The following is a 22,102-nucleotide window of genomic DNA, read 5'->3' as shown; positions in this document are numbered from 1 at the left end:
GCAGCCCGTGTGGGGACTAGTGAGTCATGCATCCTCCAGCAAGCACTGACTCACTGGGAAGATGATCGCTCTGCTGTTCCCTTTCTGCTAAGGCTGAGGAATAGTCAGTCGACACAACTTTATTCTGCAAGCTCCCGGGTTGGAGAGTGAGGTGTAGAAGGGAGGGAGCTGGAGACCATGAAGCACTGAAGTGGGAGGCAGGGGTGAGCCCTGGAGCACAGCCTGCAGCTGCTGAGGCTCCCTGCAGCAGCTGGAAGGGAGAATTCCCTGTGCTGGATGTGGAACAGAGGCTCAGCTCCTACAGCCAGGCTGAGCACTGGGGTCTGCAATACCCATTTGTGTTCTCTTTGCTGCAGGGTCCAGGCTCAGGTGCTGCCAGCGCTGCTGCTCCCAACGAGGCACACAAAATCCTTGGAGCCAGACTGGGAGTGTGCCAGCTGGGACAGGTGTCACCTGGCAGAGATGTCACATGGGAGAAGTGTCACCTGGCAGAAATGTCACTTGGGAGAGTTGTCACCCTGCTCCCTTGTGGACAGTTAGGTACAACCAGCGGGGATGCAGTTCTGATGTTTTGTTTTCTCCTGCCCAGCTCGTTATGCTTAACAGGTGAGGAGAGCCATCGCTGAATTTGTGCTACCTGCAGATTTCTAAAAGGAAATACATCTTTTTACCCATTGTGTACACAGGAGAGTGATTCTGCAGGGCTGAGGAGAGGGACCAGAGGGCCATGTGGTTTCTTCCTCAGAGAAAGGAAAGAAAATGTATAAGACGAATCCAAAATGACCCCAAAAGCTGATTCTCACTCAGATTGTTGCAGCTTTCATATGAGTGAAGTGCAGAGAGCCCTGATCCACAAAGTGGTGCTGTCAGGATTTCTGGAGCAGTGAAAGTCTCCAAGTGGGTCTGTCCAGTCAGCATTGAGGGCAGGGGCTGGAACTGCCCTGCACAGCCAGTGCCCAGACTTGGGATCACAAACTGGGAGAGCAGTTGCAAGTCAGAGCTGCAATTTTCATTTGCTTTACAAGTTTTATGTTGGTAATGTGGAGTAATTAATGAACCAGAGCAGTGCTGCAGAGGGGGAATAATTTTAATGCTCCTTTTAAAGAGGCTACTAAATCAATGGGGCAGTTTAAAAAGGAATGATAGCCTGGAGATTAGGAGACTTAATGTGAGAAATTAGGCAGGGTTTTGAGAGTGATCGAATCTCAAGTGGGCAGGTCCTTCATGAGCTGCTGTGTGGGCATTTGCATGTTCAACACACACTGCCAAAGGCAAGACTCACTGAGTTTTAGGCTTGACTGGTCAGACTGGGCCACTGTGCTCAGACATGAAGGTCCCCAGCACTTGGAAAAGACACTGAGAGATTGTAAAGCATAAGCTACAGTCCTGCTTCCCACTGTGCAGGAGCAGTATTTTTCCACTCCTGTCACAGGTCTTCTGACTACCAGGCTCATAAGGGATGTCTACATGGGCTTTTGTAGGCAGATACGAGCTTACTCTGGCTGCAGGCCAAGGGAACCAGAAGCCATGGAGCTGCAGCTAATGTGCTACATGCCCAAATTACTGTGGCCTGCTGAGAGGCAGGATATTAGCTTGAGCTCAGGGCTCTGGCCAGCTCAGACCATGAGTGAAATAAGTTTTCCTCTGTGTGCGGAAAAGCATGGAGACAAGGATAGACAACCTGTATAGGATTCGGAAAGCTGCTTTTATCCCGGCTCGGGCAGGTTAGCTGAGCCCAGGAAAATCAGGCAGACACAACTCCCTGAGCACCCTGCCCCGAGCACAAAGAGCAGCACCACATGGTTGGCCTTGGAGCCAGCCAGCTCCTTCTGGCCAAGGAAAACTGCTTTGGGAGCTGCATCCAAATTCTGTGGGCCTCCAGTTGGCTCTCCCTGTCGTAGGCATACCCAGCGTTTCTCTCCTGTTTTGGATGGCAGGGACTCGCTGTGGACAGGGAGGATTTGAATTCCGTCCTCACTGCCTGTGAGTTTCTGCAGGAAAATGTTGTACAATGTGACACCTGATGGACCATATTGAATTCTGAGCTCTGAAAGTGGACTGGCACCTACATGTGTCCAATTTGAACTAAGATGAAAGGCTGTCTCCATTTTAAATGCATATATTAGCTAGATGGATTAGCAGATAATTTTTTATTCCTAAAATTTTTTACTGTCTCAATTTTGAAGACTGTTTAGCATGAGAAATTTCACCATGTATTACTGTTTAATGTTAATGGAGGAGGAACTCTGTGTGTGTGTGTCCACATGTATGTGTATATGTACACATGCAGAGTACAAGAAAACAGAGATGTTTATAGGTAAGTGCACACCCAAAATTCAGTCTTGGTTATCTTAGAATGATACATAAAGATATTAAGGATGCACAGCAAAAAACTGTGTGCTAGGCAGTCTTGTGGTGCAGTGAAGCATTTTAAAAGCAGGGATTTGAGTAACTGTCTAAGTTGCTGAGGATAGAACCATAATTTGAGCAGGAAGAAGCTTTAATTAAAATAGACCCATGAGGTGAAATCCTGGGCCTATCATGGTCAACAGCACAACTCCAACTGATCCTTCATGGAATCAGGATTTTGCTCGGATCTTGTGACATTTGCCTTTTCTGAATCTGAGGCATTAGTCCTCGAACAGAATATATAAGCTAAAAATGGAAAACTGCCTGACCTAAAATAGTTTGACATCCATATCATAGTGCTTATTGTCTGAGAGTACATCTAAATGACATGTTGATTAATCCTGAAGTGAGGAAAATGCGATTCGTTGGAAAGAACTGGGATTGTACCAATAATTCAGTACCAGAAGCTACACAGCCATCAAGTCAGTGTGCAACGTTTCCAGGAAAACTTTATTTGCAAGCTGTCAGATTCATCTGCCATTTTCCCAGAGACTTTGGTTCCCTTCAGAGTGGCCTGGACGAAATGCTCCAATCCAGTTCATGTGGGCTATCAGCTACTTTGCTAAAGCAACTTTCCCCCTGCCTTTCACTGAAAACAAAACAGTCATATCAAGTCAGGTTGCTGTGAGTGGCTCTTAAGAGAGATGTCGGCTGCACTTAGTGCACAGCTGGGGCCAAAGTGAAGCTGTGTAAGTGCCTGAGCTGTTCAGCTGGAAATTACATCTTGTGCAGGAACCTAAATGTCAAGTTCTCCAGTCCCCCTCACAGCCAGAACTCCAGCAACTCCCCTTTTCCCATGACTCTTCTTCCCTCTCCTACAGATGTAGCTGTGTTTTCCTTCAGACACAATAAATCTTATATGGGAATGCCACAATGTAAAGCAAAGCGAGCTGTCACCCAGGACTTCAGATGACACTTAGCCACATTAACGAGTAAACAGAGCCCACAGGAAAGATGCCTTTTGAAATGCACTGTTTGTGTCAGCAGTGCTAAAACTAACGAACCAAAACAATGAGGGGAAAAAGGGGAATCATCAGATGCACCTAAAGCTATAGGCTATAAAGTCAGATCGGCTGAGAGCAGCTCAAATACAAGCAAATCATTGGGACAGTACATAAATTATGATTTCCATAAGCAGTAAGACAGCAAATACTCCCAGCCTTGGGATGGGAGGAAAGCACTAAAAGAAAGGCTAAATGTAACCATGTGGAATGAAGGGAGCAGGAATGAATGTGCTTCTTATTTTGGAACCTTCTCATGGCAAACAAGCAAGGCTGGAGCCAAAATCTCCAGGACACAGAAGGAAGTTGGAACTGTTACCCCAGCGCATGGCTCATGAGAGAGCTGGCACAGAGAGAGGGATCAGCTCTGCATTGTTCAGAAGGAGCCTCACAGAGCATGCAGGATAACATGCATCCCCAGGGCCTTTGGAGGCAACCACTATCAACAGACAGTGGAATCAGTCCAAAGTCAGAGAAATGTTACTGAATGATAATTTCACTCTTGATGATGGAGGAGCAAAACTGTGCACCGGAAGAAAAGAAATAAACTGATGGTAGGATATAGAAATGGTGCTGTGGAAATGGCTTTGCTTTGCTTGCTGTAGGTATTTACTCTTCCACTGAACCAGTTCTTAAAGAATAATCCTCTGAAGGAAGCTTTCAGATCACTGACATGGTGAGAGGAAACCAGTATTAGCTACAGTTCTTATATTCGTGGTTGCTTCATGTTGATACAAACAAAAGTGCCTGGTCCTGAATTAACAATAGCTGTGGTTTAGGTTTTCTTCTTTCAGTGATCCCCAAATTATGGTTGACTGAATAATTTGTTACTAGGGGCAGAATAAACATCAGTTCTTAATAGCTGAATTTTTAAGGTTAAAACTGAGGCTAAGTACATAACATTTATCTTCTTCTGAAGAAAGCATGTGTACCCTGGTTAAGGGGGAAGATGGAAACCGTGTCTGTGAGAGCAATGGCTGATGGCTTAGTTCTGCATGATAAAATAAATAACTTCGATTAACTTCAAGCTCCAGTACCTCAGATGTTTGTTGTCACAGAGGAGCAGCTTGGCTGATTGGCAGCTCTGGTTTAGTCGACATGTGTTAACAAAAATTGCTCAATTTACATGGAGTACTTCAATCTGCTGTTTTAGGAGTTTTTGTCTTACATAGACTGGCATTTCAGCTTTTGAATAGATGGAGGACTTGTAAGGGTCATTAAAGAAATTGCTAAAGCTTCTGCAAATGCTTGGGCCAGATTGCTGACTGAGATGCAGAGCATGCACGTGTCACTGCAGATACTTCCCAGATAATGGTGCTGATTGAGATTTTAATCTGGACAGAGTGCTGGAGGCAACTTTCTTTCCAACACTCAATTATCCTGATAATAATATGCTTATTTCTTTCCTGTGTTCAAAATGTGTGGTCTGCTGCAACTGTGCAGTGTGAGTACAGTGCTGTACGGAGGGGGAAAAATCAGGGAGCAAAACTGACTCCACAGCAAAGGGCACTGACAGCACAGTCCCACAGTGTTCAAGGCAATGTATTTTTACCTTGAATGAGCTGAGTAACCACTATGAGAAAGGGCTGCATTCCTTCCCACAGGCTTCAGGACGACTCCTTGGTTCTCAACAGCCACAGAGGAATAAATCTGGAGCACAGCCTGCAGCCAGGACTATGTAGCGTGTTGTAGGGGCAAGACTATCATTTTACTGTGCATTTGCATCTTGTATCCTCCCTGGTGGGATGCTGATCTATAACAGAGTCTTCTAAAATCTCACACAACACAAAGAATCCAGACTAGTTTCCCACGGACACTCTCCATGAAAGAATTTCTTAGAAGAGATAACTCAGCCAGGAAATGAGAACTAGGGGGCCAAATTCCTTCATTCAAATCCATCTCCCTTTGGTAAAGGATTTAAAAAATTGTTCCTATATGACTAATCCTAGCTATATTTCCCTAATTTCTAGGGAAGCAACAGTTTCTAGAGATGAAGGGTAAAGCCATTTGAGGAATCAAGCTTTATTTGCTTTTTATTAATTAGAGAATTTTCTGCTAGATCAAATTACTAATAACACTTTGGTTATTAAAATTGTGAAACGTAGATTTACTTTTCAGCCTCTGTATCATCTTCTGATCCTTAATACTTTTCATCACACTCAAGGAATGAAAACAAACTCAGCTGTTTTGTGTTTTTTCACAATTGACTTTTAGCAGGGCTGTGTTAGGGTTGTTACATACTTGTTATTAAGTGATGGCAGAGCACACACTAATGAGACAACACAGAATATTCACCCTCACTTTTGGCAGGTTACAACCCAAAACGAGCATCACAAACCTGCCAGGAGAGCCAGAGAAGGTTCTGCTGCTTCCATAGCTCCCTCTGTCCCTCTCTGATTGTTTTCTTCAGGGATAGCTGTGAATTTCACTCATTTGCTTTATGTGTCCGGTTGTATTTGTTGTTTAAAGTGAATGCATGTGCCCTAAAGCAAGGAACTTAAGATTTTTGGCTTTTTATGATTAGTTGAAAGTTTTTGCATCTATGTTAGATTCAGCTGTATTGAATTTAGTTAAGCTAGTGCTGCATAGCCACTTTTATTCTGGACTGGGAGTGATTTGGGCCAATTTGCTTTAAATCCATCCCTAACTGACTTGCACTGAGCTGAGCTAACACCTGATTTATGCTCTCATTTATCCCATTTTGAGCAAGAGCTCGGGGATGCTGTTGGGTGCCAGCACCATAAGGAGTCACCACATGAGCGGCAGCCTGGGCAGCGCAGCATTGCCGTCCTTAGCCTGCAGCAAACGTGAGCTCCGTGTGGCAGAGTGACCTCAGGCCAAGAAAATGAGAATTCTGAACGGGTTTCTTCCATCGCCGATCGCCACGGGCTAAGAGCAAACACACACGGTCAATTAGCGAGGCTCAGCTGATGCGCGGTGAGTTGTCAGGCACGTCAGGACCTGAATGAGATCGCTCATTCATGGATTGAGCCCCTGAAAGTATCCTTTTAAACTGCTGTTATATAAACAAGTGTAACTATGGCTGTGGACACCGGACAAATTAGTGTGGGGATAAGGAGCCTTTATGTGTCAGCTGTTCCCATATGCAGACCTGCCTGAAAAGGGTGAGCTGAGGTAGCCTCTCCTCCTCTCCCCAGGGGGAAGGTATAGCTCAGGCAAATTCAGAGCCTGTCTTCTTCAGCAGTGAGGGGTTTAACCTAGTTTAGAACAGTTCAGCTTGGCTAAAGTGTAGTAAAACAGATTTAAGCCACTTTTGCACCAGTTAGATTGTGCTTATTGTGTATTTTACTCATTTGCTCAAGTGGTGCAGTTGTGCAGGTCAGATGTTTGAATCAATAAGAGACTTTCCATTGACTTTTTAGAGCAGTGTTTTATGGGGAAATTTGAAGGCCTTTCATTTTGGAGTCCAAAGATGGGCTTGCATCTTAACAAACAAACCACAAGACAACAAAGAGAAACCCCACAATCCCTTCAGCTTTCCCCCCGAATAACTCTCTTTCTTACTCTGCCCTGTGGGAGGGGGTCATGCTTTCTAAGTAGAAATTTGCTTCTTTCCAGGAACACAACAGGATTTCCTAAATTGAAACTAAAGTTTCAAAAGCTCCAAACACAGTATGTGCTTGGACCCTTTGAAACTGTGACTGAGACCAATGAAACGCAGGATGAAACATCAAAACTTTGGTTTACTTTTCTTTTTAATTCAAAAACTTGAATTCAATCTCAGTTCATCTTTACTCTCACGTAACAAAAGGGAAGACATTTGATTAGGTTATGTGAGATCACGTGGATGGATTCAACACATGGCTGCAGGACCAGGCATTATTATCTTGGACACATTTTGAACACTGCTTCTCACTCTGCTATCAGCCACCGCCACCTCTGCAGTAATGTGACAGCAAGAGAAAAAGGATGGGAAGGCGATAAAGTTTGCCCACGCAAGGAGAAAAGAACTTTCTGTCCAAAGCCAGCTGGCTTGGCTTGGGAATGAAATGGCATTTTAGTGAGAGGTGACCTGTTTACATGAGCCTTGTCTCAGAACACTTGTCCTTGGTGCCACAATGGGGTCTGAGACGCAGTTTATCATCGAGTACCCACAGAAAACAGGTGAGCTGTCTCTGTGCCAGTTTGTCTTCTAAACTGTTTGACAGATAAGAAACCATCCTCAGAGATTGCAACAAATGTGCTGCCGCATTTCATGGTAAGAACCGAGCATATTTTTAGTAAGGGGTTGAGAAAGTATGCAATAATCCTAAATCACAGCCAAGAAAACCACAAACCCCGTAACAAATGCCTGTTCGGTTTCAGAGCTCAGAAACGTGCACCAGTTGATCCATGTTAACGCTCCAGGGAAATTTTTAAGCTTATTTTTCCAGACTCCAAGAGAGAACCCGTAACTTTTTTTGCCTTTACCTGGAGAGGCCAGGGGGAGCAGGGGAACTGCTGGGTGCTCTTTATCCTGTGGGACACAGGCCAGCCATCCTACACGTGCTCTCAAAGAAATCAATGGGATGTGCACCAAATGACATACTTGTTCTGAGAAGTCTGTTCACCATTATAAAACCCCAAAATGTACCTTGTAAACTGCCCAAGTTTAAGAATTAAACTTTATTCCATAAGTTAACTGCTTCAGAAGTTTCTTTGTTGTGCCTTGTGCACTCTAATAGATCCTGCAGAGCCACTGTGGGCTCTGGATATGAAGCCTACCGGGTCAGGATAAAAAATGTGCCTTTTTCTACTGCAGTTTGGTTAATGAGTTTAAAGTGAAGCAGACAGAATTCAGGAAAAATAACACTTAAACTTGCATTTTAAGAGCAGCTTTAGCTGATTGAGGGTGCTCTGCACAAGTCAGGAGAAACTTATCTGGCTTTTAAGAGTTCCACAAGTCTTTTGTCACTTGAAGAGGCCCCATCAACTTCAAATCTACTTTACAAAAGTAGTTCAAAAACGTTTCAGATATTATGGCCTCCTATATCTATTTCTGTCCCTTTTGTTTCCTAACAGCATGAGATACTGACCACACATACTGCTGTCAAATATAGAAATTAAACTTACAGAAGAAAAGAGCCATTTTTTCTTTAATCTCTTGGAATTTTTTCCAGACTAAAGCATAGTTCTTAAATTGATAATATCCCTTTAAGAATTTATTTGCCAGGTAATGTTAGAAGAAAAAAGACTTTAAGGTCAGTTTGAACATTAAAAAGACCCCCTTTAAAATAAATTTCAAATCTATATTGGAGATAATGGCAGGCAGTATTTGAACAGCTCTCCAAATTATAAAATATATTCTACACCTTAAAAATGCAAAAAGCTTTAAAATCCTTTTAAGTGATTTCCAGTTCCTTGGAAAAAGGTCAAGATTTATCCTAAGAAATACTTTGTTGCACAAAAATAATGCATGTAGTTTAGTGTTGCAATATATTCCAGTCATAATATATGTATAAAGCTACAAAATTATTAACAGATGAGGGCCTGTAAATTTTGAATAATGCAGTAAATATGATTATTTTTGAGGGGTGAACTAACACAATGCTGTCAGAAGAGAAAATTACACTTTAATAATGAAAATATTGAACATAACTATTTTTCTTTAGATCTGCTAAGCAATCTGTGTGTTCCCTATGAGATGTCAAACTATAGAGTGCATATGAAGACTTTGCTCCCTCTATAAATATACATGTGCACGACACATTGCTAACAGCAGCAAGCGAGTGCTGGGGAAATACAGCAACAATGAAGTTCCTGAGAGAGGCTTATTTTTTCAAGTTATTAAAAGAAGGTGGCAAGCGTTCATGAGGATATGAAAATTTAAAGCCGTCTGCAGGAAACTCTGAAAACCTCTGGTTAAGGCTGCTGCCAAAAAATCTCAGCTATGTTATGTCAGAATGTTTAATTGCAAGCTGCAACTTTAATGAATGGAAAGATATGGCAAAAGCAGGAAGTTTCTGAAGCAACATGGAGCAACCATGAAAATAAAATACCAAAGGCTGTAATCTTGAGTGCTGTTGGAAGCAGGAATTTCCATCCACACTCTGCCTCCTTTCCCCGCTGTGCAGGGGTTGCCAGCTGAGGGGAGAGGTAAAAGGCTCTGGATATCATCTGCTGGGCTCAAGGCAGCACTTGTTATGTCGATGTGAACAAGTCAACTTCTTTGCATTTGTCATTACGGGTGTTTACAGAAGTGCAGCTTAGGAATGAGGGGAGGAAAGGCAAATGTCAGAGTGCATTAAATAACGTATTTTCTTTACTTTCCAAGAAGCTTGCTCGCAGCATGATGTTGCTATTTATATCACATCTCCTAAACCCAGCTGTTGGTTCATGTTAACATGCAGAATGGTGAGAAAATCCCGGCAGAAGAGCGTGAATCCCAGAGAGACTTGTGGGGACCTATAAAATATCACAAATTTTGCTGAGGTACGGGCCGGGTGTGCCCCTGGTGAGGCAGTATCAGCATTTCCCCTGCTGATCCTCCAGTGCTAGGGCACCAAGAGCAAAGCAGAATGTAAAGTTCCAGAACTTTACATTTTTCTGCAGCAGAAAATTTCAGGGAACTGAGCCTGCACCTCTGGCTGGAAGAGTTTGAAAGAGTACTTTTACCTGTAACTCAAAACTAGCAAATACACTGTACACCCACATAACAGCATTCTTAGACAAGCTGTGTCTGATCTAATCTTATGTACCTTGGCCACAAGTTTTGGAAAAACAAATATTCCCAAGGCAATCAGATTAGTGAATATACCATATAATGATGTGGAAATACTAGTGGTTTACAGAGAGCAGTTTATGGGATGGATTGAGTGACTTTAATTCACGCATTGTCGGACAACTTTGGACTTCAGTAAAATAAGGAAATCTTGATTTTATCTGTGTGTAGTGGAACGTCAGAGCAGCACTCCTGAGCACAGGGAGCTGAGGGAAGTTTGTTCCCAGCCAGCTCCCCAAGAGGACAAGCAGTGTTTGTGCTGAGGTGACCACGGGGTTAACAGGGTTACCCAAAGCCTTAATGGCCAGGAACCATTATCTGCTCCTCTCTGATTTCCTGCTCCCTAGGTGGGAGTCCCCCCTGCCCCTCTCCTTTGTTTCTAATGTGAGTTCCCATCCTGAAATGCTGTGAGTACAATTCGGTTTTGTTGCAATCAGTAGTCCTTTACAAAATCTTCATTCACAGAGTGTTTCCCCCATTGTAAGTGGAACAATGTTAGGAATTAATCTGGCCTGCGATTTGTAGGAACCTTGTTCTGAAAACCTTAGACCCCCCCCTCTTCCCTTTGAAGGGTAACTTAATTGTTTGGCAACCATGCGAAAGCTACAAAACATCCCCTACTCCTCTTAGCTATGATTTTAAAAGTTCTGCATTTTGGTTTTATATAACATTCACCTCTAGAAGTATGAGGCTCAGATTCTCTTCTCCAGGACACAAGATGAAAAAACTGATTTCTGGAATATAAGGAACATTTGAAAGGAGGAAAAACTATGGTACATCTCTGGAGTGGATTGTAAGAAGGTCCTAAATGTAAGTTGAAAGTTAGAAGAGATATGATTTTGGTGGTAGTACCAAACTACCTTGAATGGGTGGGTGGCAATGCACTGGAATAGAGATGCAAGGGAAAGCTTTATTGCCATAACAACTGCTGGATGATGACTCTATTCAACTCTGAGGCTATTTAGTTAAAATTAAGAACACTGCTATCTTTTTTCCATATCTTTCTTTATATTTGCTATTGCTCAGAGTTTATTACTCTTTGGATCTCATAGAAATTGCAGTGCCTGCCATTTGGCCAAGGGAAGAGATTTCAGGGGGCTCTTTTTAGTCTCTGAGTTGTACATAAGATGGGCAGAAATGCAGTCAGTGGTTGTTCCCTTTTCTCTCAGGAGGGATCCTGGCAGATGCTTGTGGTAATTTTTCCCTTGTCATATTGACACTCCACTGTGATGTTCTCTGGGGCTTTCTTATGTTGCTGCTTCTACAGTCTTACAAAGATTGCATTTTTTTCTCTGCAGTGTACGTTTTTCTTTTTTATCTACAGTCTTGCACTCTTTGTATTATCCAGGTGAATTTGGCCTTTGCAGTTGTCCTGGAAGTTAAACCCAATGCATCACCATCAGGTCAGGTAGTGATTTCAGTGATTTTAATGTATCAATTCTTCTGTGACTTCATTTGTGTCAGCCTGAGGGGTGACATTTTTCACTCACTGTGACACGTCAGGACACCTGTGCCGTCCCCACCACCCATCCTTGTTCCTCACCAGTCCCACGAGGGCTCTGCAGGAGCAGATGTGCAGCACATCATTACACATGGAAAACAACATCTGGAGTTCCAACTGCAACCTGAATTTTGCACTTCCTTTTCTCAATTGTTACACAGGGCAGTGTTTCCATCAGGGCAGGAAAGCATTTCAGTGGGAAGGAGGCTGCTCTGTGCCCCTGAAGTATTGTTTGCAAGGCTCATAGAGAAATCCCTTGAGCAACACATGCTCTGCTTATTCTTGTGGTGCTACTGAAAAGGACAGATTAGAACCAATTATTTATCTCTTTGGCTTCCTGCTCTATTTTTTGCCAGCTTAGAATAATATGTACTGAAAATAATTCATGAGTATATCCAGAAGTCCTTGCTCAGGCCTTGCTTTTGGTGTCTTACTCAGATTCCCGCTGACTTTTATAATTTAAATATTCAGTATTTTATCTTAACATCTTCTCAGTATATTGCTGTCATGAGAAGATTTTGTGGTATTAATCATTAGATTCTAATAATAGACCTTACAGGTTTTATGGATGATAGGTATAGTGAGGAAGAAGAAGAGAATAAACCATATTCATAAGAAAATCAATGACATTTGGACTGTTCATGTTGAAATTGAAAGAAAACTCTGTGTATTTAATTATCTTCCTGATTATTACAGATCAGCAATATGGAAATATGATTGTAGATGGCAAATATTTATATATTGTTGTCTCACTTCTTGTCATCTTTTTCTTAGATCCACAAGAAGAAGTGTCTATTCTTGCAGTTCTGCTTTGAAAAAAGGTGGATGTTTCAGAAAGTGTTCAACTTATTTACTGGCTGCACTTTTAAATCCAAACTAATCTGTACATTACAAACCCTGAACTCCAGCATTTCTGAGAGCTGTGAATTACTGTTTCCATTTGAGCGAAACTTCTGGAAACAGACAACACAAATTTACATTAACTTTTTGGGAATGATCATGGAAGATCTACCTTTTCCCATCCCACGCTGTGGTCACCACACTGCCAGAGGGGAGTTTCTGTTATCATTTCTTGCATCCTATTTCCTAACCTTTTGTGGAGCTACCTTTTTGTGTTCAGTTAATGACACCATTTTAAAATACAAAGGACACTCTCTGATCTCTGTTTTTGAGAGACAGCACCTTTGGTTCTGGCGTCCTGATTAGAGATGTGCCCTTTTCAGTGATTTAGAGCTGTGAAATGGCTCCTGTTGTTCCACTCCGAGGCTGTGGGTATCTCACAGGATAAATCTGGAAGAGCTGTAGAGCGCAGATGATTTTTGGCAAGTATCATTTTATCATCAAAATTTTATTTTTGGGTCGCTCTTCAGCTGCCGCCTTCTGTGAAGGAAAACGACGCCCATTTTATGTCTTTTATTATGTATTCCCGGGTAGTCTTTTCTACTTAGAGCAAAATTAATGGGAGCTCTGGCAGAGATAATGTGAGGTGGGGATGGATGGATGGAGGTGGAACTGAGGTGGACTGTCACCTTTGAATGTAGAGACATAGCTCATGTCCTCAGAGCTGGGAGTTTCACAGAAAGCCAGTCAGAAAAATAGTATTTTTTTTATCTATATCTATATAGTAGATCTTCACTACACATACAATTAGATATATTGTGTATAAGTAATATTTTGGATCAAAATAATACAGTGTATATGTATACTGTACATGTATTTATAGTGCATATATATATACTATGTAAAATATTTAATATATATTGTAATATACATTATATTATATATTATTTATAGTGTAAGGACTTTATATTGATAGTTTTGATTTTACAAACTTGTCCTTGTTCAATTTTACCAGTGGCTATTTCTCACAATTATATAATATATACTAGTGTTTATATACATAATAAATACATTTTATATATTGTATATATATTCTATATACTAGATACACTGTGCTTATAGATACACTATATATAAAGATGTATCTACATAGTATAGAGTGTATATTTATAAATATACACACACTGTATGTGCTGTGGAGGCGGCGGTGGTTTCTGAGGGTGAGACGCACGGGCAGTTGAGCTGTTTGTGGGGGTAACTGCTGCAGTCCCGAGCTGCACGCTCAGGACGGGAACACGGGACCACTCACCGGGACTTCTTTTAATTACCCCAAAGCCCCGCTCTGGCCCCAAAGGCCCCGCCTTGGCGCAGGCGCCGCTCGGGGCGGGCCGGGCTCGGTGCGTCACCGCCGGCACACCCCGCTCTGCGCATGCGCGCCCGCCGAGCTCGGGGAGGCGGGGCGCTCCTGTCCCAACGGCCCCGCCCACGCTCGGCTCTGATTGGCTGGCGCTTCCATCCCCGCCTTTCTGATTGAGCGCTTCGCTGTCACTCAAGGCGTCCACGTTTCGCTGCGCCCCGCCTACCAACTGCGCTCTGATTGGCGGGCTGTCCTGTGCGGGTGCTGCGATTGGCTGTTCGCACCGTCACTCCGGGGCGGGTCGGCGGGCAGGAATGTAGGCCCGGCCGCTCCCCGACTCAACAAAGTAATCCGGCCATGCCTCGAGTGCGGAGCGCGGCCGTTCCCGCCCCACCGCCCGCCGCGGGGGCACCGAGCCCCTCCCCTCCACTCCCGTTCCGTCCCGCCCCTGCCCGGCGCCGCTGAGCGCCTTCGGCCCCGCCGGAGCTGCGCGGAGAAAAGTGCGGAAGGATACTGAAGGAGAGTGTGACAGGCGCTGTAGTTCCGGCCGCGGTCGGGCCTTGTTTCCCAAAAATAGCGCGGCGCGGTATCCGTGCGCCGGTGTCAGTGTCTCCTGAGGAGCCGCGGCGGGAGCGGAGCGAGCGGGGGAGCGGCGGTGAGCGAGGGGTCCCGGGGTCCCGGCTCGGCGCGGCCCGCGGGGCGTGTTCCCTCAGCCCGAGGATCGGGAAGGGTTGGGGGCAGTGGCCGAGGGGCTGGCGGGAGGGGGAAGGGGGAAAGGAAGGAGGGTCCCCCCCCGCCGGCCCCATCCCGCTCTGAGGGAGCGGAGCGGGGGGAGCCGACGGGGTCCCGGGGTGAGCGAGTTCCCGGGGCCTCCCCAGAACTTCCTGCGGGAGGGGATGGACATTTATGGGCCAGGCCGGCGGATCTGCCCGGGGACCGGGCGGGAGGGAGCGAAGGAGGGTGGGGTACGCGGCCCTGGAGCTCCCGGGGTGCGGGGAAAGGACCCTTTGTGCTGGGTGTCGCTGGGGAAGGCGACATCGCAGCGAGCAGGGAACCAACAGGAAAAGCCTCCCCGGGAACCCGTCCGTGGAATGCGCCGGCGGGAGCGGCCGGGGGTCGGGCAGGGGGAGGTGGGAATGGTTCAAGGAGTTGTGCGCCGCAGGAAGGTGTGCTGGGAATGGCAGGGGGAGAACCGCTCCTGATGTGTGAACCAGAGGGTGTTTTGTCCAGAGGGAGAAGGATGAAGGTACGGCGGGGTTGTGCTGCCAGCAGGATTTTGTGTTCAGCGGCAGAAGTCGTGAGGAAAAAGGACTGGTCCGCTTCTGACTGGAAAGACAAAATTTTTTAAGTTTATGGAGCTATATTTTGCAATAAATTTTTACGTGCTTTTGAGATGCTAAGCGGCGAGGAGAGTGGAATTGCTCAGAAATACTGACCATAGTGCCTTGTTTGACAGGTTATTAATTTCAGAGTTGAGAAACTGGAGTTCGGTAGGGGCGAAAAAGATAATTTAAGAAGAGGGTTTTTTTTTTATTTTTAGTGTAAAAACATTGTGTCCCATAGCCATACAGCGACTAAAATTATTATGAGCAGTGGAGGAAAGGGGTTCTGGGAAGTACAAAGGAGGAAGGAAAAGCAATAATTTGTAAACAGTAGTAAGGAAAATAAAGTGGTTTGATATGGAATTGGTAATGCAGATGTATTTATTTTAAACCTTTTTCACAGCCTGGGAAATTTTTCTATAGCATGAGGAAGGCTATGAGTTTCCGAGCTTAGTTATGTGAACTGTCTACACATAATTATTCCTTATGCAAGTTTTTTTTTATTCTTATTTTTAGGAACTAGCCAGCTATATTTTGTTAGATAATTCTGGTGTCTTCTTATTGCTATCTGGTATTTAAATGAGTTGTGCAAAAAATACCAGGGCAACATTCCTGTCATCTATTCTGTCAGTAGTTAAAATTACTTAAAATGCTTTTACATGTAAGAATGTAATATTTAGGGGTTTTTTCCCTCCTATCTCACAGGTGATTTGCATTTGGGGGAGAAGTGTGAAGTTCCTCATTTCAACTATTTTTTTTTTCCCATTGAGGTGCTAGAATATGTGCAAAATGACATGTTATTCAATTACATAATTTAGAAGGATTATAATAAATTATAATAAAGGATGTAATGTTGGTGCTTTTGTTCTCTGAAGGGTATCATTATTAAATGATATTTTAAAATTCTATACTTGTTAAGCCAGCTAATCAAAAATAAGAGAATGAAACAAATTGTCAAGATATTAAGGGATTATGATGGTGCAGCTGGAGATGAACCTTTTTTGACTGAAAGCATTCAGTTCGGAATTTCATAAAGAAAATAACCCAGTGCCCTGGTCAGTTATTTTTCTCCTCCATAATTCTTTCCTACATCTGTAGTTGGCTTGGTCCACGTGTAGTAGCACAGGAGGATCATCTGTAAATGGGAAGAATCCCTCAATGTCAGGGACAGGCTCTACCTCAGGACAGCTTTGGTGTACATGAAACTCTTTCTGTCCCTGGAGCTGATATAAACCAGTTTGAGCATTCCAGCGTTTCTGTGATTTATTTGTGAGCAGGCATTTAGAGATGATGGTGGAAATACACTAGCTTCAGCTTGCCGTTTGCTTGTCCTGCTCCATTTATTCAGTGTGTGTTTAAACCGATGTGGTCAGTGCTCACCTCTGAGTGAGCGGGGCCATGGAATGCTTTGCATATGTGCAGATCCCTGGATTTAGGTCCCTATAATACGAGTTTCTTTCTCTGTGGAACTGCAGATGGAGAAGAAAGCGAATACTGAATTTTATGAACTTAGGGAAATTGAGTCATGTTGGACTAGCACAATGAGGAGGACATGGCTGCATTCAAACTTGAAATAATTCTGCAGAATAAAACGGCTTATTATGGCAGAAGACTCATCTTATTTAGAAACCTTTGAGCTGAAGTGTGTGTGGTTCACCTTAAACTGGTTAATGCGGGCAGCAGAGATTTTATGGGTTTATTTTAGAATGTTGGCCACGTTTCTCAGATAACTTGTTGATGTCATTCTGTATATTCTGGGCCTGAGCGCTGCTTCGGAGAGCCTGGAGGCACCACTCTGCTCTGTGAACAATGCCGTGCTACCTTGCCTGCTCTCAGCCCTCCTAACAAAATACAGCTGATTAATTCTCCAGCGGTACCGAAAGAAGTGTAGGCTAATGCTGTGTAATGAGCAAATCTGAATTAGTTCGGCAACTTTTTTTTCCTAAGGAATATCTTGAATTAGGTAGAACTGTGGTTTGTTGTGCCTTGCTTGAGAGAGGTCTGTGGGCTTTAGTTGAATTTTTAAAGTGTATGTTTTCTAAAAATTACCATTAGAACATTTTACTTGCCTCACCAAATTCTTAATTTTTTATATTTAAAATACTAAATATTCTGTGTAAACCTTGGGCTTTAGGCTTACTCAGTCCTGACAGCAGCCTGGTAATGTGTGCATAGCACTGGGATCTGCTTTTCCTTCTCATTGCAACAAATCTTCCTTTGAATTAATTGGAGCATCATGTGGCAATGTATGTGCTTTTTAATGCACAAATCGCTTTAAGTTTTCACATTTATTGTATTGGAAAGACATTATTTCACATGTGTAATAATGTGTTCTTCAATGGATCAAATGGAACAAAAGTCAAAATCTCTGTCTGGGATAATATGGGTGAGTTTGGTGCTTTGTGTTCAGATTTGATTCCATCAGCTCTGGTGAAGTAACCAGGGAATATAAACACAGCATTCCCTTTTTTCTTGTGTGCCTTCCTGTGCACTGCAAGGCCCGTGCTGTGATTACCTAAATGGACTTGTCACTGTTACAGAGGTGGTGCTGATGTAGGGGTGGTTTAACTCCTGCCAGTGAAATGAATAAAAAATTTTAAGGTATGTAATGGTATGAGGTTTTTATTTAGGTGTCTTAAATTTATACTCAGAATCCCCTTGGTTTAAGGTGTAGTCAGATGTGAAATAACTAAACGTAGCTGGTGTTTCCCCTGGATATTTGCAAGGTGGTTTGGGTGTCTTAGGAAGTTTGGGAAATGACACAAGACATTCTTTCACTTCTCCCCCGAGTTAGCTTTGTGGACCTTCCAGTAAAAAACTTGAGCATTTTTTTTTGGACAGCTCATAAAAATGCATTTTAGGTCATTGATGCAGTATCTAGTGTAACAGAACAAAATAGTATTACTGAGAGTTCAAACCAGCCTTCAGCTGTGTAATATGACAGTTACCCTCCCCCCCAGCATGTGTTCTGTGGTAGAGCACCAGCTAATAAATAATGAGCTCGTAGTCTGCAATAATATATTTTGCTTTGTTTATTTGAAAGTAAGCATCTGATCTAGATTTTTACCTCTGACCACTCCCCTCATATGGTGCATTCTTATTTTAACACTTGATCTTTCAAGTTATTCCTTAGGGAATTGAAAAGAATAAATTGTTTCCCTCCATATTAAGGCACCAATTTTTTTTTTTAATCAACATTATTGTTTTGGCTTCTGTTTAATGGTTCTACAAGAATGTTTCTAGATTTCTTTATATTTAATATATAACTTTCTTTAGGAACATAAACCCCTGTACCATGTACTCTCATTTCCATTTGACACTAAAGAGGAATTAGTATCTTGCAAGACTCCTCTGTTCCTGAGGTTTCACCCCCACCTGTCCAAGACAATCACCCTGTTGGAATATTTTAAATTATACCTATGTTTTATATCTATCTATATCTTTCTCCTTTTATTCTTAATCTGAGTCTACTGTGAAGAATTAGGAAGGATTTTTATTAGAATAAGGCAGACTAAATTTTGTGACCAGTCTTTTTCAAAATTTTGGTGCAGGGTAATACAGAACCTTTTGTACAGGAGCACTCTGCTTTTTGCTCCGTGCGCTGCAGCGCTACAAGCGTGCCTCTATGATCAGAAGAAAATACATCCCTCTTAATAAGAGTGTGATTAATTGAATTTTTTTTCAGGGAATTAACTACTTTATATTCAAAATGTTAGTGATGCTTAATTAGGTAGGTCTCCCAGTTATATTTGCCTCTGTCCCCGGAGAGCTTTTGAATTCTAGCAAAGTCCTTATGGGCCAACCTGGAAACTTGAAAACGCGTTCTGCTTTGCTTTGTGATTTCACTAGGAGTTACTGAGAATTGTTGCATGCCTATTTTAAGTATAGTAAGATAAAAAGTAGGTGCTAGGAATTACCAGCCAAGCAGAGAGGTGGAAAGGTGCTTGCTGTAAGTGTCTGTGTACAGGGCTCTGATGACAAAGCATCTTTTACTTTTTTTTCTAATCAGGAGCTAATTGACTCAGAGAAAAATGTGTCATGGTCAGAGATCACCTAGGAGTGGGTGTGTAGAATGGATGGGTTTGTGCTCGTGATACTTTTATGATGATAACAGAGGTGAAGAGGGATTTTTTCCCCATTTATTTCAAATCCTTTTGAGTGTTTGTGTAACTCAGTTTCATTTGAAAACCAGATTGCTTCTGACACTGTAATTTAGGATTTCATGGACTGGACTGGTGTTATTTTTATTGTTTGAAGGCTGACCATAGACCTGTGAAAATATGTAAAGTAGATGTGTCATCTGTTACCTGCAGTGACTCTTGCAGGCTGTGGTCAGGACCAGAGTTGAGGTTTTATACCAGTATACCCAGGCCTGATTTTTTCATTTTCTGTGATCACTTTGTGTTTGGAAGATCAAGGGGGTTAAATTATTAAACTTTTAGCTATATAATTGTTTAAGCATGTCTGTGAATGAGCTGTGCTGGGGCTATGCTGTTACACATTTTGTTCATGAAGATTGTGGCATAGAGAGTTGAGAAACAGAATTCAGAGATTATTTTAGTGTCCCTTATGGTATGGAAGAATTACAAACAGTAGTAAGAGAAGAGAGTAAGCAGGAGGTTGAACCTTCCAGGGACTCAGATATACACACATGTCCTAAGGATGAGGTGCCATGAAGGGCACAACAAACTAGCCTTGGCAGTGTCCATTAGAGAAACTTTTGGAAAGTGTCAGGATAAAGTGACTTTGCACACTGTATCACACAAAATCTGTAATAATTGAATCCAAGAGCTGAGAAAAAAAAGCTGTAATATTTTTTCTCCCTCAGATATCAAAAAACCCTATGGTTTTTAAGTGGTTATCTTTCTCCAGATGTTCTGAATTGTATTTAATTGACTATCATGTGGAAAACATGTATGGTATAGCTCAGAAGCATTGTGTAAGGTTATCAGCGTTAGGGACATCTTGTTTTTAGTATCATTCTATCACAAGCAACTGCCTCTTCCTGATATGACTGCATGCATCCTGTTGTAAAATCTGTAAGCTGACAAGAATGACTGCTAATAATTTGGTGTATAGAACAATTTAAAAATGTTGCTTCCAGTGTGAGCTTTCAAAGCAATGAGTCTTCTGAGAATGTTTGAGAAAAGGGGATATTCCATCATTATTGTTCTTTTATTATCTTGTCAGGCACTGAGGGTAATAAACTGAAATTTTCAGAATTTTTATTTTTCCTTGAAGCTATTGAAATTATTGTCTAATGATATGAGGTTTTAATTAAGTCAGGTGTCTTAAATTTATGTTCAGAATCCCCTTGGTTTCAGGGTAGAAGAGGGGGAGTCAAAGGTACAGCACAAGATAATTTGTTTCACTTGATGCCTACAAAAAAGGAAGAACACTTTCTGCTAAAATTTTTGAGCCTATAGGCTGTCAAATTATGTTTGTTAGTCTGAGTTGAATAATACACATATTTACTTGAATAGTTGGCTTCAGGGATTTGAAGCTTTAGAGTGCGGAAGAAGGATTTCATCCGAGAGATTTTGTTAATATCCTCCTGTGTTTCTTTTGAGCATTGGGGATTTTGTGGTTTGTTTGTTGTTGGGGTTTTTATGCTTTATTTTCTTGTTGTTCTCCTTATGTTTGTTCGTAGCATTCCAAATGGTGGTGTCTTAACTTTTTGTCACTAAAACGTATGTGGAGATCTTTGCTTTGAGAGATGTTGGGCTATGAAAAAAGTGCCAGCAGTACAAGTATTAATGGTTTCCATTAGGAAGCACTAAATTAGAATTCCATCTTCAGGAGAAGGAGTCAAAATCATGGATGGCTGAAGAGAGATGTGGTCAGTTGATGGAAGCAAGAATTTGTTGAATATTTAAGATACGGAATATGAGGGATTTTCAGAAGTTATAATTATTAACACAAATGCCCCGAAAATTCCTGAGGAGTATGTGGAATATGTAATGGCTTTGGATGTCATAGAATAATAATGAGTTTTAAATAGGTACTTGTTGTTTTTTGTCACAAATATGAAAACTGCTAACCTGACTAGCTATCAATTGAAACAACTAAAATTTAAAAACTATTTTATCAAATCAGTATTACAAAATCCTGTAGAAATCACTTGTTCTCAGTGAAGGACAGAGAAATTTAAGAATACTCTCCAGGCTTTGTATTGGGTTTAATAGGAGATGAAATTTGAAGAGGGCAGAAACAAGAATTATTGTAATTGTTAAATGATTTTTTTTCCCTAAAAAAGGAAAAAGCTAATGGTCAATATTTCTATTTATCACTGCTAATTCAGTATGTTCGAGAAACTAGTAAAATGTGTTGAAAGGATTAGAAATTCTATGTTTTAAAACGTAATGTTCCTGTATATTGGAGTCATTTAGATGCCGTATGCAAAATAAGAGGAAAGTACCTTAAAAGACTAGTGGTTTGTTCGGGAGGTGAAACAGGGTAATGGGAGAGTTGCACATTTCAACCACTGCTCCTGTCAAGGCATTCTGATGCTCCTGGTGACTCCTGGTTGAATTTTTTCCTAGGCTTATCTCCAAAGGAGACTTGGATTCCCGGTGGGATGCAATGTAACCTGATAGCCCGCAGTTATCCCCCAAGCTGCTTGGCAGTAAATCTTCCCGCAGATCCCCCCAGCCTGCCCTCGCTGGAGGCGGCTCTGCTGCACTGGGGCGCTGTCTCTTGTGCCTCTATTTGTAGTTTTCCCTTTGTGCTTTTGCTGAGGAGTTGGACTCCTGTCCTGTCAAGTTAAGCCTAGTGGTGACATCCTTGATTTTACAGTCCTCTCCTGAGGATGCCCTGGAACAAGTCTGTGCACCCCGTTGTTGCCGTACGCATATTTACAGCGAGTCGTGTGTTAGCACAAGGCGCTTATGTAAAATTTGCACCAGATTCCACCAGGAAGTGACAGTCATTCGCTTGAGAAGCTGCGATGGG

General features: G+C 42.4%; 1 protein-coding gene and 1 long non-coding RNA gene across 10 annotated transcripts in view; both read left to right on the top strand.

Annotated features, from left to right (window-relative positions):
- The first annotated feature begins 2,266 nt into the window (after positions 1 to 2,266).
- On the top strand, positions 2,267 to 8,052 carry LOC147650653 (uncharacterized). Its single transcript, XR_015275967.1, has 2 exons — positions 2,267 to 6,347; positions 6,990 to 8,052. It is a non-coding gene; the product is annotated as an uncharacterized LOC147650653 (long non-coding RNA).
- Positions 8,053 to 14,056: 6,004 nt separating this feature from the next.
- MEF2A (myocyte enhancer factor 2A) overlaps positions 14,057 to 22,102 on the top strand; it is an 81,988-nt gene continuing 73,942 nt past the window's right edge. For 6 of the 9 annotated variants that reach the window (XM_086849578.1, XM_086849575.1, XM_086849574.1 and 3 more), the window contains exon 1: positions 14,080 to 14,484. The gene's annotated coding sequence lies outside the window, so the exon portion shown is untranslated. Of the gene's footprint in view, positions 14,485 to 14,980; positions 15,076 to 22,102 lie in introns of those variants that run through there. The other 3 variants (XM_086849581.1, XM_086849577.1, XM_086849583.1) reach the window with 3 other exon arrangements.

The sequence above is a fragment of the Cyanistes caeruleus genome, chromosome 13 (genome assembly GCF_971803275.1).
Source record: "Cyanistes caeruleus chromosome 13, bCyaCae1.hap1.1, whole genome shotgun sequence".
NCBI classification, from domain to species: Eukaryota; Metazoa; Chordata; class Aves; order Passeriformes; family Paridae; genus Cyanistes; species Cyanistes caeruleus.
The sequence above is the reverse complement of the archived record's forward strand: the minus strand, read 5'-3'. Positions and strand labels throughout refer to the sequence as shown.